At 49.1% G+C, this 13,495-nt stretch overlaps 1 protein-coding gene across 1 annotated transcript in view; it reads left to right on the top strand.

Annotated features, from left to right (window-relative positions):
• The window catches only part of RPH3AL (rabphilin 3A like (without C2 domains)), a 146,184-nt gene that overhangs the window by 105,833 nt on the left and 26,856 nt on the right, over positions 1–13,495 (top strand).

Here is a 13,495-nt window from a genome sequence, read left to right as displayed (position 1 = left end):
ATTTCTGGGCTCTCTATTCTGTTCCATTGATCTATGTGTCTGTTTTTGTGCCAGTACCATACTGTCTTGATGATGACAGCTTTGTAATAGAGCTGGAAGTCCGGAATTGTGATGCCACCAGCTTTGCTTTTCTTTTTCAACATTCCTCTGGCTATTCGAGGTCTTTTCTGGTTCCATACGAATTTTAGGATTATTTGTTCCAGCTCTGTGAAAAAAAAAAATTGATGGTATTTTGATAGGGATTGCATTAAATGTGTAGATTACTCTAGGTAGCATAGACATTTTCACAATATTTGTTCTTCCAATCCATGAGCATGGAACGTTTTTCCATTTCTTTATGTCTGCCTCAATTTCTTTCATGAGTGTTCTATAGTTTTCTGAGTACAGATCCTTTATCTCTTTGGTTAGGTTTATTCCTCTATATCTTACGGTTTTAAGGCACGTCTTGCTTTTGTTGAGACAATCTGGAATTTTGGGTCAGATTATCTTTTGTTAAGTGATTATTTTATTTTTTTCAGAGGTTTTATGTATTTATTTGACAGAGAGAGAGCATGAGCAGTGGGGAGGAGCAAGGGGAGAGGGAGAAGCAGGCTCCCCACTCAGCAGGGAGCCCAGTGCGGGGCTCGATCCCAGGACCCTGGGATCATGACCTGAGCCGAAGGCAGATGCTTAACCGACTAAGCCACCCAGGCACCCATTAACTGATTATTTTGTATCTACATTTTAAGCATCATCTCCTTCACATTTTTATCATTTTGTAGTTATATATACACTGGTTATTTAGACTGAATTCTGTCTATTTCATTGATCACTGTTCATTCTCTGGTACCACAAGTTCCCCATTCAGGAGCTTTTTATTTTAATTCATCTGTTGATCAAGTGAACAGTACTTTTGAGCAATTTTTTTTTTTAGGAAGACTGGATGCACCTGTTTTCTATTTTTTGCTGATGTGACCCACAGTACCTTTTCAGGGTAAGAATCACAGCCATCTTCCGGATCACAGAGGCACCCCGTTACCTGGGGCAGGTAGGGGTTGCCGTTCTGGGGTTGAAGGCAGACAGATACCGCAGGGCTCCCTGGGCTGCCTCTGTGTGGAAACAGGCCTGGTGACCTGCTCCCTGCCCCCACTCACTGCTCACGCTGAGCAAATACACGCGGTCAAGTCCATGCCACGGTCACACACACTATATAAATGCTGGTCTCCTTCCTCCTGGAGTAGGGCAGCAGGTAATCAAGCTGTTAGCCAGAACTTGAAGACAGGATGGTCCCAATCTGGCTGGAACGACAGCAGGCACAAACGAGTACCAAAAACGAATACGTGTGTTACATTAGCACATCGCATGTCAACTTGCCTGGCTGTAATTATGGCTTTTCTTTCTTTTTTTTTTTTTTTTTATTTATTTGCGAGAGAGAGAATGAGAGACAGAGAGCTTGAGAGGGAGGACGGTCAGAGGGAGAAGCAGACTCCCTGCCGAGCAGGGAGCCCGATGCGGGACTCGATCCCGGGACTCCAGGATCATGACCTGAGCCGAAGGCAGTCGCTTAACCAACTGAGCCACCCAAAAATTTTATTTTTAAGTGATGACTCCATCCAGTGCGGGGCTTGACTTCAACCCAATCCCAAGACCAAGAGTTATATGCTCTACCAACTGAGCCACCCAGGCGCCCTAATTATGGCTTTTCATACTCAGCTTGTCACCACGGAAACCTGGTCAGAGGGTACTGACCAACGGTCTTTGAGAGCACCTCCCTCCAACCAACAGCACAGATTCCCCCGGCCCTTCCTGCTTTCTGAGGGATCCAGCGCCGCCCGCCTTTATGCTTGGAAGCCCTGGTTCCCTTTGAGAAACTGTCCAGGTTTTTCCCGTGGTCAAAAATCTGACTCCTCGGGCGCCTGGGTGGCTCAGTCGGTGAAGCGTCTGCCTTCGGCTCGGGTCATGATCCCAGGGTCCCGGGATCGAGCCCCGCATCGGGTTCTTTGCTCGGCGGGAAGCCCGCTTCTCCCTCTCCCACTCCCCCCGCTTGTGTTCCCGCTTTCTCTGCCAAGTAAATAAATAAAATCTTTAAAAAATAAAAAAATAAAAAAAATAATCCAGTCATTCTGAAGAGCTGGAGAAGGGCGGTCACCTGCCCGGCCCCTCCCTTGCCCCGCCCACTGTGTGCTGGCGCCTGCCCTGACTTTCTCCCTGGGAGAGCTCTGGGTGTTCTCTGATGACTGCATGCTCCGAAAGGTGATGAGCTGGCTAACCTGGGCTCTCTGCTGCCCCTCCTCCTAATTTTTGATACTTTTATTCTTTATAACTGAAAATTTGTTGGAATTTATGAATTTTGTAACTTTATATGCTATTTGCCCATTTCTTCTTCCATCAACCTCCTGGGTGAGTGGTGGGCATGAATGCCTCTCTTCTTTTTTTTTTTTATTCTTATGTTAATCCCCATACATTACATCATTAGTTTTAGATGTAGTGTTCCATGATTCATTGTTTGTGCACAACACCCAGTGCTCCATGCAGAATGTGCCCTCCTCAATACCCACCACCAGGCCAACCCATCCTCCCAACCCCCTCTCCTCTAGAACCCTGTTTGTTTTTCAGAGTCCATTGTCTCTCATGGTTCGTCTACCCCTCCGATTTCCCCCACTTCATTCTTCCCCTCCCGCTACCTTCTTCTTTTTTTTTCTTAACATATATTGCATTATTTGTTTCAGAGGTACAGATCTGAGATTCAACAGTCTTGCACAATTCACAGCGCTTACCAGAGCACATACCCTCCCCAGTGTCTATCACCCAGTCACCCCATCCCTCCCACCCCACCCCCCACTCCAACAACCCTCAGTTTGATTCCTGTGATTAAGAATTCCTCATATCAGTGAGATCATATGATACATGTCTTTCTCTTTTTGACTTATTTCACTCAACATAATACCCTCCAGTTCCATCCACGTCGTTGCAAATGGCAAGATCTCATTCCTTTTGATGGAATGCCTCTCTTCTTCCCTCCTGTTCCCACCTCCTTCCTTCTCTAGATTATACCTTTACTAATCAGATTGCCAGAATTGTATGTTGACATTGTTCTTTAGCCATAATTAATTCTTTTTTTTCTCATGAATTTGTTTTTCTTTCTATTTTCTTTTCTTTTATTATGTTATGTTAGTCACCTAGCTATAATTAATTCTCCCATGCTTTATGACTCCCATCGGGTCTTAATGTACAAAAGTGACTAAGTGACAACACAGAGAGGCGAATGCCCTTCAGAGAACAATCTACTGCTTATAGTTCCCAAGAGAAGGAGGCATGCCATACACAGGGTCACATGGGGAAGCACCAGGTTTGGTCAGGAGGCAGAAGGAGTGAAGGGAAAGCTTAGGCCAGGGCCTTTATTGGGGTTTCTATGGGAAAGGCCAGGCAGGGCAGGGTAACTATCTTGGGATTGGTAGTTGAAGCAGTTTAGGGAGGCGTTGGGGCCTAGGGGGCAGCCCTGGGTGATTCAGGGAAGGCAAACACTGGCTTGGTGGGTGAGAGTCAGCTAAGGCAGTGGTTGGCAGTGTGGTGTGGACTCGGGATTGGTCGGAGGGCTTGTAACATGACTTTCACGTGCCTGCAAAAGCCACGTCACAGGGCAAATAGCAACGTCTTTGGCCAGTAGTTTGGCGATGTGATTAACAGAGGCCAGACAGACAAATACAGAACCTAAGAAAGGTTAGAACACGTTGTCCCTAGGTTAGTTCAGATTGAGAAATCAATAAATAGCGTTTGATTTAGCAAACCCGTGTATGGTTTTATAAGAGGGTGAAGAGGGCAGGTCCTGGGCCAGACTGCATGGGTTCCAGTTTATGTTCTTTTCTTCCGTGTTCTCTCTGCACCTGGTGAGACCTCATCTGTAAAATAGAGCTGAAGATGGTACCCATGGCATAGCGTATTGGTGAGAGTTAAATAAGTTACTGTATATAAAATCCTAGGAATAGTGCCTGACACATACAGAGTGCTCAATAATTATTGGGGATTTAACTTTTTTTATTTTTTGTAAACATTAAACACCTCAGGGTCAGATGGCATGTGAAGAACACATTTTTTTTTTTAAGATCCTATTTATTTATTTGACAGAGAGAGAGTACAAGCAGGGGGAGCGGCAGGCAGAGGGAGAAGCAGGCTCCCCGCTGAGCAAGGAGCCCGATGCGGAGCTCGATCCCAGGACCCGGGATCATGACCTGAGCCGAAGGCAGACGCTTAACCGACTGAGCCACTCAGGTGCCCCTGAAGATCACATTTTGATAACTGCCTTGACCCCCGCATCCCCCCAATGAAAATATGCCTAATACCATGATCCGATGAATTCCTTTTGAACTTTTCATTCCTATGCCATATTTTATTGACCTAGTATTTAGATGATGACTTTCTGGGCTGAGTTTTAATTTTCCCTGGAGGTTTTTATTGATTTTTTTTTTCCTTCAATGACAAAAGAATAATGAAACGTATGCCCTTTTATGCAGCTTTTTTTTTTTTTAAGATTTTTTTTTTTATTATTTATTTATTTGAGAGAGAGAATGAGATAGAGAGACAGAGCATGAGAAGGGGGAGGGTCAGAGGGAGAAGCAGACTCCCCGCCAAGCAGGGAGCCCGATGTGGGACTCGATCCCAGGACTCCAGGATCATGACCTGAGCTTAAGTCAGTGGCTTAACCAACTGAGCCACCCAGGCGCCCCTTTTATGCAGCTTCTTGATTTTACCTTCTGTTGTGCAGAGCCTTCTCTTTCCCTGTCAGAAACCCCTGCAGACCCCTTCGGGCTCCAGCGTGCACTGGTTACTGAAAGCTGGCCTCATGGGATTTCCTTCCATGCCCTCCTGAGTTGGAAACCCTGTTTCTAGGATCCTCTGTCTTCCTCTTTCCTGTTTTTCACCTGCGTTTTGCTGGAGCCCATCCTTAAGTAGCCTCTTAAAAAAGGAATGTGCAAGGAAAACTTGGAGTCCTTGCGAGTCTAAAAAGTCTCTATTTTGCTGTCATGTTTGATCAATAGCTTGACTGATAGGACGCTAGATGCATAGTTTTTTAACATCCAGTGTTGCCAGTGATAAGTCCGATGCTGTTCTGATTCTGGTTTCCTCATAGGCCTGTTATTTCTTTCTGGAAGCTTCTAGGATCGTCTTCTTTACATTTATTTGGAACTAAATGATTTTATGAGTATGTGTCTATTGCTTTTTTTTACTTTTAATTTTTCCTGCCTTATATTCAATAAAAATCTTTTAACCTGAAGACACATGTTCTTCTTCAGCTCCAGGAATTTTTTTTTATTTCTTTTTCTGGGGAGTGTATTATTAGGAATTAGACCCCTCAAATTGAGGATTTTTGTCCCTTATCACTTCTACATTTTTCTGTTTCTTTCTCTTTGTGCTCCACATTCCAAATTTCCTCGTTTTTGTCTTTTAGCCTTTATTTTACATTTTTATGTTTCCACATTGTATTTTTAACTTCTAGGAGTCTTTTCTTCTCCAACTGTTTCTTCTAAGTCCCTGAACTTAACTTTCCTACTTTAGTCAATTAGTTATCAACGTACCTGATTGTTTTTCTAGGAGTGTCTAAACAGAGGAGGCATGGAGCCTTAAATGGCTTAAAACAACAATCGTTTCTTTTGCTCATGGGGCTGCAGTTTGGGCTGGCTCAGCAGGGCGGTTCTTTTGCCGAGGTCTCCTGGGGCCATCCAAGGGCTGCAGTCAGGGACAGTTCAACCAGGGAGGGGTCCAGGAAGGCTCATTCCTCCGCAGGGGGCACTGGCTCGGGCTGGGGTGTCTCAGCTCTTCTCCACGTAGCCTCTCCTATCGCACATTGGACAAGGCTCTCTCACAGGATGGCCGAAGTGTTCCAGACAGGGAGAATGGAAGCTGCTGGGCCTCTCGAGGTCCGGTTGGAAGTCCCACGTTCCCACCACCACAATCTGTTGGTCAAAGTAAGTCATAAGCCTAGAGCAGATTTGAGGGGGAATAGACCCCACCTCTTGATTGGGAGGAGAGGGAAATAATGGGCAGCCATTTTTAATCTTCTGCAACCTCCCAGGCAGCTTCTCCCTCTGTCTTACTCAGCTCAGGCTGCCATAACAAGAGAGCATAGACAGGGAGCTTAAACGACAAGAGTTTACTGCCCAGTCTGGAGCCTGGAAGTCCCACAGCAAAGCGTTGGCAGAGTTGGTTCCTGGTGAGAGCTCTCTTCCTGGCCTGCAGACGGCTGCCACCTCTCTGTGTCCTCACACAGAGGAGAGAGAAGCAAGCTCTCTGGTGTCTCTTCTAAGGACATTCATCCCATTGGGAAGGGCCCACCCTTATGGCCCCATCTGACCCTGAGTACCTCCCAAAGGCCTATCTCCAAACACTGCCCCCCAGGCCATCAACATATGAATTGGGGCATGGGGCCCACTTGAGTCCATGACACCCTCAAAGCTAGGGCTTCTCTTAAGGAACTTGAGTTACATAAAGCCTTGAAATTTGAATGTGCTCAGTAGTCTCAGCTGACAGATTTCTGTGTGTTATCAGGAGTAGGGGGCCCCGTGTGCATCCTACTGTTACAGAGTTTGGAGCTTTCGATCTGGTGCAGGAAACAGGCATATATATGGGTGGTCATAACTGTGTGTGCATTGCAGTGGGAGACCTGCACGGTTCTGTGGAAGCTTCTGGATAAAAGTAATTTCCTAAAGGCTGGATTTCTTCATCCCAGCCCAGGGAGGGAAGAAGGAAAACATAAAGGCCTGGGAGCAAGAGACAGCTTAATGTGGTCAGGGAGTGAGAGTGGTTGTGTCTGGCTGGTCCCGAGTGCAGGGCAGGAGGGGGCAAGAGATGAGGCTGGGCAAGGAGGCAAGAGTGGTAGAGTTCTGGGGTCCTGTTGGCCATGCTGTGAAGTTTAGCTTGCCTGGTGGAGTTCCTGGGATGCTGACACGCTGTGCGTGTGTGTGTGTGTGTGTGTGTTCAAGTAACGGGTTAGGGAAGGCAGTGCAGCCTCTCTGCCAGGCGGGTTGACCCTTTAAGAGACCGTTTTTATTTTATTTTTTTTAAGATTTTATTTATTTATTTGACAGAGAGAGACAGTGAGAGAGGGAACACAAGCAGGGGGAGTGGGAGAGGGAGAAGCAGGCTTCCCGCGGAGCAGGGAGCCCGATGCGGGGCTCGATCCCAGGACCCTGGGATCATGACCCGAGCTGAAGGCAGACGCTTAATGACTGAGCCACCCAGGCAGCCCAAGAGACCCTTTTTAAAAGACCAAAGTGTAAGCAAGAAGACTTCTCCGTAACAGGCCATTTCCTGTGGCTTTTCAAGACTGAGCCAGCCTGGAACTTGTTAAGCAGACAGAACATGGTCTCCCTGAAGACAGAGTCCACATTCTTGGGCGCCTGGGTGGCTCAGTTGGTTAAGCGACTGCCTTCGGCTCAGGTCATGATCCTGGAGTCCCGGGATCGAGTCCCGCATCGGGCTCCCTGCTCGGCGGGGAGTCTGCTTCTCCCTCTGACCCTCCTCCCTCTCATGCTCTCTCTCATTCTCTCTGTCTCAAATAAATAAATAAAATCTTAAAAAAAAAAAAAAAAAAGACAGAGTCCACATTCTGTCCCCTGAGGATGATTCCTGTGCTTTGCCTTCTTCGTTTGTTCATTCGTTTTGTCAGTCAGCAGCATTCTTGCCACGCACCGGCTCCTCACGGGGCCCTGGGAATATGGGGTGGCTCAGGCACGGCCTTGCCCTTGGGCGCACAGCTCTTAGCTGGGTGAAATGCTGGAGCTGCTGCATTTCCACATGGCCTCCAGGAGCATGGCAGAGATGCCCTGGCTCGGCTCGAGGTGGCACAGAAGTCTTCCCAGGGTCAGGGTCACTGCGTTGGTGGGACATGAGGACGAAGGGCCCGTCAGGTGGAGGGAACAGCATGTGCAAAGGCTGCCGCCTGTATCCCTGCTCCGACCCAGGTGTGGACGCCTCCCCTGAAGTCATGTGGCTGCACTCCTGAGGCGCTGGGGAGGCAGGGAGAGGCGGGAGCACCCAGAAGGGATGCAGCAGTGGGCAGGGGGCAGAGGTCTTGGGCTGTCCCTTGCCCATCCTCCCCAGTGACTGTGCCCCTAGGATCCTCTTCTTCCCAACGGGGCCTGGCACTCACCACCTGCTCCAGCCGCGGCCATTTCGGAACTGCCAATGATTAGCGATTGTTATCATGGTAATTAAAATTCCCTGGGAACAGCTTGGCTAATATCCATCAGTATCAGCAGTCAGGCTGGCCGTGAGCGGCAATCCTAATGAAAACCTCGAAGTAGAGCACAAAGCCGTGCTCCGGGGAGGGTTTCAGGCCGCCGGCCACCCCTGCCAGTGCCACGGCGGCCGTGTGGGTCCTTTCTTATTAAATGGCATTTTCGAGCCTGGCTGCTCTGCTGGCCTTATCACAGCACACCACACGTGGGGAGCAGACTAGGGCTTTGCAGACTCCCATGGCTTCTCTCGAAAGTGGAGGTTTTCCAATCTGCTGAGGGCTTCTCCTGCAGCTGTTCTTGGGGAGGGGGCCAGGTGCGGGGCCAGGCAGAGGGTGATGGGCCCGGATGCACAGAGGAGAAGTCACTGGATTCAAAGCTCCAGTTGTGCATTTTGCAGGGTGGAGTGGGCAGCAAGGCACGAGAAGGTCTGAGGATGGGCATGGATTGGCATGGGGGGCAGGTGGGGTGGCAGCTCAGGACTCAGCCCAGCTGGGATCCCTCCCGCCTCGCCTCAGCAGTCCTGCTCTCCCATGTGGAAGGCACTTTCCAAAACACCACGTTTCATGTGCCCCTACCCAGGAGTGCCCTCCGTATTGGGTAAGGCACCTGCGTGCTCTGGTCACCCCTGCTGTGGGGCCTCAGGAACTGTGGCTCCTCCAGCTGGTCCAGGATCACCGGCCTTTCTGGTCTTCTGGTCTCTGTCCACTGCGGTGGCATCAGAAGCAGGCAGACCTCAGGCCCCAGGACTGGGGACTCACATGGAATGACAGACACACTGGACCCCAGGGTAGCCCCGTGGGGCCATTGCCCTGCTGAGCATAAATATCAGAATGAATATATGAAATTTACAGGGAGACTTATAGGTCAAAAATGATTGAATACCAAAAACCATTGACTGCATGTTCATGCAGTTCAGCCTAGCAGTTTGGATCTTGGGCTCTTTATCTTATTTTGGGTGGGGAGAGGCAGCAAAGCAAGGTTTATTGAGCAAAGTGATAGTACAAAGCTCCCAAGGAGAGAGGGGACCCGAGAGGGTTGCCCTCTTTATCCTATTTTCTAAAAGCACTTTATTGATCAGTATTTTTTTAAGCATGGGGTTGGGGTGGAGGTAGAACACTGCAAGAGGAGGTGAGGCTGAGGGCCCAGGGCCTGCTGGCTATGATGAGCCAGGGGAGCATGGGACAGCCAGGGCTGCGGGTCGCACTGGTGCTCGAGGAAGTGCTGGGAGTGCAGAGTCAGGGAGGTTCCCTGGATCTTGCTGGGCACTGTCACGCCCTGCTAAGCACTTCTTCTTCTTCTTTTTTTTAAGATTTTATTTATTTTACACAGAGAGAGAGAGAGAGCACAAGCAGGGGGAGCAGGAGAGAGAGAAGAAGCTCACCATTGAGGAGGGAGCCCAATGCTGGGCTTGATCCCAGGACCCTGGGATCATGACCTGAACCAAAGGCAGACGCTTAACCGACTGAGCCACCCAGAGACTCCTAAACACTTCTTCTTTATCCCTCTCTAATCTGAAATAATAAATCCATTTGATTAATTACAATTAGGTGAAACCCTCAGGCCACATCTCCAGGAAGGTGACAACTATATGGATTGGGACACGTTCTGGCAGACTCCCTATAGCTGCCAGTTCAGCCATGCAGCCCGTGTTTGCTGAGCACCTACTGTGTGTCAGGCATGTGCTAGGAGTTTGAAGATACAGTGGTGACTGCCCTGCCCCCGCTTCCTGGATGGTAGAGCCTAGTGGTCTCTAAAAATGAAAGGACCAAGGGTTCCTGGGTGGCTCAGTCGGAAGTGTCTGCCTTCGGCTCAGGTCATGATCCTGGGGTCCTGGGATCGAGTTCCGCATCAGGCTCCTGGCTCAGCGGGGAGCCTGCTTCTCCCTCTGCCTGCTGCTCCCCCTGCTTGTGCTCTCTCTCTGTCAAATAAATAAAATCGTTAAAAAAAAAAAAAAACTTTAAAAAAATAAATAAATAAAATGAAAGGACCAGCCAAAAAAGGTAGACACGACCCAAGTGTCCATCAATGGGTGAATGGCTAAATAAAATGTGGTATAGACCTACAATGGAATACTGTTCAACCTCAAAAAGGAAGAAAATTCTGACACAGGTTGCAACAGCCTGAGGATCTTACGCTAAGTGAAAGAGGCCAGTCACAAAAAGATCAATACCCTATGATTCCATTCATATGAAGTACCTAGCGTCATCAAATTCTTTCTGAGTCAAATTCTCAGAAAGTAGAATGATGGCTGTCAGGGACTGGGGGGATAGGGGAATAAGGAGCTGTTGTTCAGTGGGTGCAGAATTCCCATTTTACAAGATAAAAAGAGCTCTGGAGATTGGCTATACAACATGAACCATAAACTTAGAAATGGCTACGATGGTAAATTACATGTTATGGATTTTTTTTTTTTAATATTTAGTTGATAGGGTGCACAAGCGGGGCAGTTGGGTGGGGGCGGGGGCAGAGGGAGAAGCAGACTCCCCGCTGAGCAGGAAGCCCCACGTGGGCTCGATCCCAGGACTCCGGGATCGTGACCTGAGCCCAAGGCAGACGCTCAACCGACGAAGCCACCCAGGCGCCCCTATGGATATTTTTTAAATTAAAATAAAGACAGCAAGGACTATGCACACACATGGGCCAGAACCACAGTCCCAGCTCTGCAGGAAGAGCAAAGGAGACCACGATGAGGCCTCAGTGAGGATCAGGGATGCGTCTGGCCCCGTGGAATCCCCAAACGCAGCTCCGTAGCATCTTGGTCTCTCCCACTGAAAGCCACACAACAGTGACATGGAAACCATGTCACTGAGTCACCCTCGCTATTGTCCTGCCCACTCCCCTTCAAACAGGCCCACGTGACAGTGTGCCCCCGGGGTGACCATGGGGTCCCCATCCTCCCTCCTGTGGCACCTAACTCTGATGGCCTGGGGGCCTGACACGCACCTCCCCCACACCCGCCAGCCCATGGAGACTGCTCTGAGCCGGGTCCCCAGGCCAGACCCTAGATCCCACCAGGAAGTGTAGTGCAGGCTTTCCACCCTGAAGACACTTAGTACTCCACTGGAAACTCAGCTTTTCTTCCTGGAGGGTGGTCTGACGATGTATGTCACCATCTCAATGGATACACATGCCTTGACCCAGCAGATCCGCCCCCCGGGGTTTTTTCTAAGGCCATTACAGACACTTGTCTGATGTGTTTGCAGAGATGATTATTGCAGCGCTGTTCACAAGAGTGAAACTTTGGAAACCATTTAAATGTCTGTCAGTGGAGGGCTGCTTTAATTAGGTTTAAAAAATTCAAACTATGAAGCCATTAAAAAGTGGTGGTGGAGACCATTACTTATTAACACAGAACGGTTGCCCTGGTGTAGAGTTAGGTGGGAGGCAAACACAGGGTGCGTCTACAGGATCCTTCAGAACAAATTGTGTACATGCCCAGGGTATACACATGGTTCTCAAGGGCTCGCTTCATTTGGTCCCCCTGAGGCCCAGCCCATGTTGGGGGGCAGGAGGCCTGTGTGCTCAGGGGAGGGCAGGCAAAGCCAGCACTGATGGGAGGCAAAGTGAGCCCCTCACTGGCCACCCATGGCCTCTTGGGCTTGGGCCCCTGTTCTCAGGAACCACACAGCAGCTCTGCAGAGACAGGGTGGTCTTGGCAGCCGCTGCTTGAGCCCATTCCCTCTCCCTGTATGGCAGCTCCCTCCACTGCAGGCACCGTCTGCTGGACACTCAGTCCACGATGATGTCTGCCCTGCTGAAGCTTTACTCACCACTCAGCCACACTTAGTGAGCATCTACTTTGCATCTGTAGACTGCTGGGATGAGACTCTGGGGCCTCCAGTGTGGAATAGAGGCCAGTAGAACAGTGGGCCGGCCTTGGGCAAGTTGCTTAAGTTGTCAGAGCCTCAATTTTCCCATCTGGAAAGTGGGGATAATACGGAGCTTCCTCAAAGAACTTATCACCAGATGCCTCTGGGAATGGGGAGGAGACTTTAGTTTTGCACTTGGTGAATTTTAGGCCATGTGTACACGCTATCAAGTCAAATACTTCCTGTAGGAGGGCCATGAGAGGACCAGGAAGGGCTTTTTAAAGGGGGCGCCACGAGGCATTCATCCTACCAGATAGGTTCTATGTTATTCAAGAGCCACACAAAAGCAGGCCCTTCTGCACAGGGTAGCTGGGGGGGAGGGGTGAGTGATTCGAGCCAGGGACAGGGTTGGGACTCAGTGGCCCCATGCCTGGCACTCTGGAGCATAAAGAGATGATTCAAGATAGTTGAGTGATTTCAGTGCTGCACAGTTAGGTGCTGAGTCTATGCAGACCAATTACTAGGGTTGAGCTTCTCTAGGAAGACCTGTTGAGTAGATTCCAAGTGAGAAGCACTGTATGTTCTTTGGCTCTGTTGGAGAACCCTATGTACATTGGCATCTTAAAGGCTCTGAGATGGGGCGCCTGGGTGGCTCAGTTGTTAAGCATCTGCCTTCGGCTCAGGTCATGATCCCAGGGTCCTGGGATCGAGCCCCGCATCGGGCTCCCTGCTCAGTGGGAAGCCTGCTTCTCCCTCTCCCACTCCCCCTGCTTGTGTTCTCTCTCTCTCTCTTGCTGTGTCTCTGTCAAGTAAATAAATAAAATCTTCAAAAAAAAATTTTTTTTTAAATAAAGGCTCTGAGAAGTCCTGCAATAATGCTTCATTTAACCTAGTGCTTCCCAAGTATACATGACCAGGAACCTTTTTTTTTTTTTTTTTGGGTCCAGCCCATGTTAACATCCCACAGAACTAATGTACAGAGGAGGCTTGGGGATTAGAAAAATCTGTCCTAGAGAGAATCGGGGCAGCCTCTGACCTTCTGATTTTAAATTCTCTCTTTTGAGGGACACCTGGGTGGCTCAGTTGGTTAAGCATCCAACTCTTAATTTTGGCTCAGGGTTGTGAGATCGAGCCTGGCGTGGAGCCTACTTAAGATTCTCTCTCTCGGGGCGCCTGGCTGGCTCAGTCGTTAGGCGTCTGCCTTCGGCTCAGGTCATGATGCCAGGGTCCTGGGATTGAGCCCTGCATCGGGCTCCCTGCTCCGCGGGAAGTCTGCTTCTCCCTCTCCCACTCCCCCTGCTTGTGTTCCTGCTCTCGCTGTCTCTCTCTATCAAATAAATAAGTAAAATCTTAAAAAAAAAAAAAAAAAAGATTCTCTCTCTCTCATCTCCCTCTGCCCACCCCCCTTCCTCTCTAATAAATAAATAAATAAATTCTCTCTTTTGAGTAGGGAACTTAGTCCACTGGCTGTAA

This window comes from Mirounga leonina, unplaced genomic scaffold (assembly GCF_011800145.1).
Source record: "Mirounga leonina isolate KUSES-001 unplaced genomic scaffold, KU_Mleo_1.0 Mir_200, whole genome shotgun sequence".
Classification (NCBI taxonomy): domain Eukaryota; kingdom Metazoa; phylum Chordata; class Mammalia; order Carnivora; family Phocidae; genus Mirounga; species Mirounga leonina.
This window is presented reverse-complemented; position numbering and strand designations above follow the sequence as displayed.